General features: G+C 39.3%; 1 long non-coding RNA gene across 1 annotated transcript; it reads right to left on the bottom strand.

The window, feature by feature from the left end:
• Positions 1 to 306: 306 nt before the first annotated feature.
• On the bottom strand, positions 307 to 1,712 carry LOC127330615 (uncharacterized). The gene is made up of 3 exons (XR_007869350.2): positions 1,623 to 1,712; positions 1,311 to 1,380; positions 307 to 788 (listed from the first exon to the last, which is right to left on the bottom strand). It is a non-coding gene; the product is annotated as an uncharacterized lncRNA (long non-coding RNA).
• Positions 1,713 to 3,161: the final 1,449 nt, after the last annotated feature.

The raw sequence follows: 3,161 nt of genomic DNA, 5'->3' as shown, positions 1-3,161 counted from the left end.
ATAATCCATAGCCTAGCAGTTCAGCACTCACTTTAAATCCTAGCCATTCTTATGAATAAACTGAAGTATGAGAAGTGAATTCCGCGCATGAGGATAAACAGAACTTCAGTGAAGGTAAAGCTGAACTGGACTCCGTAACAACGGTAGAACAACACTGCAGAACCTGGTGGTTTACCCCTAGCAGCATCTCTGCAAAACGAGGTCTCCGCGCTGGTCGGGTTTAGAGGACGCACAAAACGAAACTTGGATTAGAAATAAAAGAATAATCCACCTACCAGGATTATCTAAATTGAAGTGTCAGGAGATGTGAACTTCAACAATTAGGAGAAGTGAACGTCACCAATTAGGAGAAGTTAATTCCATAGATTAAAAGAACTGAACTTCTGATGATGAAAAATAGTTTTTGCATATTTGTTTGTATAGCTACACCCCGCAATGTTTTTTATATAGAACTTCCTATGTCAACAAAGTGAACGTCCTGACAAAAATATAAATTTGAGGTACAATGTACCGTGCACTACACTGTGTGCTGCATTGTTACAACTATTTTATCCCTGCAATTTTGCAATACATCGCCCAAAACTAGAAATCAACAGTTCGCAAACCTGAAGATGGAGCTGCAAGTGCTAGAGCGATGTGAACTACAGCGGACTGCTAGTGCTTTTAAGTGAGATCACCGAGTGAACTCCAGATCAAGTGCACCAACTGCCTAAAATAAACAAGTGTACCAGTGGCATTTTCCCCTCTCGTTTTTTACAGGTACGTGAACTCCCTTTCCCTTCTTCGCCCTAAAGAGAAGACCAAACTGAACTTCAGAAAAAGAAAAGAGTAAACTCCATCAAAAAAAGAAAAAAGTGAACTCCAAATCATAATAGAGCGAACATCCATACACCGAGCTAACTGGAGAAGAGTGAACTTTCCGTAAAAAAATAAGTGAACTTCTCCGTAGCATCGGCACATACATATTAGTAAGAATGAATGCCCAGTACAGGCATCATGAACTACGTAACAATGGTTTCTTTTAACACGGAGAACTCTTGTTAATATTAGAGGGTACATTTTGAAATTAAAGTGTACTTCACGGCAAGGAAATACTGACATTCATATCATGCATTTTGTACACATCATTTTTCATTTACACCAAAAGACTAAACTTCATATTTCTTGCATTTTCTAATCCTTCTTTTTACATGTCGGTGCAAATATGTAATGAATAATTCAAAAGAGTTAACACAAATTTACCAATTTTTGCCAAATCTGAACTCATTCATATATAGAATTATAGACAGTGATCATATGATTGAATCTACCTGTTTTTTGTCACAATCTTGCGCTTGCATTTCTGAACAGAAATTTCAGGAAAGTATCTGGTGCCATATCCTGCAACAGAGCAGTGCAATGCACATATTACATACAGTAGAGAATGACGAACTTGAAGTGTTGAAACCTTTGTGCAAATGAAGAGATGAAGTACAAGTATAGAAATATGCAAATCAACAGATGAAAAGCAGCGGACTGGAAAGCTAAGGATGTGGAGGAACTGTTAAGAAAAAATAAAAGAGATCAGGGGTAAACAGGAATAAAAGAGAATCAGGGGAAAACCTTTGCTCCTCCTGTACTACCTGTGTAGGTGTGGCTGAGGCTGCCAGTGGAGGAGGGCCAGACGCCCAGGTGACCAGTTCCTTAGCAGCGACGAGGGCACTGGGGCGAGGAAGCCTGGCGCAGGCTCCGCTGGACTCCAGCAGCGGGCATTTGAACCAAGTGAGCTTCCGAAAGAAGTTGAGGTGAACTTCCAAATATATAAAATGAAAATAGCATAGATGTGAACTTGGTGAATTAAGAGAAGTGGGCTTCACAGATTATGATAAGTGAGCTTCACGGATTAGAAGAAGTGAGCTTCATGGATTATAAGAACTGGCAGAAATATATAAAATGAAAATAGCAGTAGATGTGTCGCGAATTATGAGAAGTGAGCTTCACAGATTAGGAGAAGTGAGCTTCACAGATTATAAGAAGTGGCAGGAATATATAAAATGAAAATAGCAGTATATGTGAACTTCGCGAATTAAGAGAAGTGAGCTTCACATATTAGGAGAAGTGAGCTTCACGGATTATAAGAAGTGAGCTTCACAGATTAGTAGACTAGAATACCGCATCATAATCAATCAGTTGTCAACCCATTTCATATCTCATAATGTTTCAGTAATTGGTTATTAACGAATCAATTCAATAATCACTAGCTATCTATGAAACAAACAAGAAAAGGGATTGTGATGAGAATGTTGTACATACAGAGGAAGTTTGAGCAGACACCATTGACGACCATCCCCTGGTTATTGGTATACACGAGCCTCTTGCCGTAGAGCCATACCATCTTGGCGTTCCCAAATCTCCCAAGAGGCCTACTGGCCAAAATTGTTGCAAAGATATAGGAGTTCAGAGGAGGCAGCTTACTTGTGACAAACAACAACAAACTGAACCGCACCATGGCTAACAGTGAACTGCATCACTACTACTTGATCGAGATAGCATAGTGGTCATGGTAACCTACCAATAATTAATAAGAATAGGATAAATTGTTCAAAATGTAAGATTGTAAGTCATTATGCTTTAAACAGGGCCAATAAGAACGAACTTGCTATGAAGAACTAGATAGTCAAATAAAAGGTGAACTAGATAGCCAAACTGTCCAAGGATCCCAACTACTACATCCTGGCGCTGCCGTCCCCCAGCGGTAGGTGCGTGTGAACTCCCTGGCGGCGCAGGGCGAACTGCCTATGAGGAGCGAGTCAGGGAAAAGGGGATCATGGAGTTCTTTGCCAGTCTTTTTCTTTTTAATGTTTTGTGATTTGAACTACTATACATTACTAGCGTCCGAACTACTATACATTTAAATCTGAACTTCAATTTAGAGATAAAACACAAGTAAAAAAAGTGCACTACAGAAAATAAGGTACGTTCTCATGTTTTTCCTTTGAGAAGTGGAATATCATATATTATTTATATTTTACAGACAGGATTAGGTTTTTCAGTAAATTAACCGCTCTATCTTAATAGGTGGACTTCCTTTTCTAAGTACACAAACCGGTCTGGAGCTCACGCACAAGACAGGGCTTCCGAATTACAATAAGCGAACCTCTTGACAAAAATATGAACAATTT

The sequence above is a fragment of the Lolium perenne genome, chromosome 2 (assembly GCF_019359855.2).
Source record: "Lolium perenne isolate Kyuss_39 chromosome 2, Kyuss_2.0, whole genome shotgun sequence".
Taxonomy (NCBI): Eukaryota; Viridiplantae; Streptophyta; class Magnoliopsida; order Poales; family Poaceae; genus Lolium; species Lolium perenne.
This window is presented reverse-complemented; position numbering and strand designations above follow the sequence as displayed.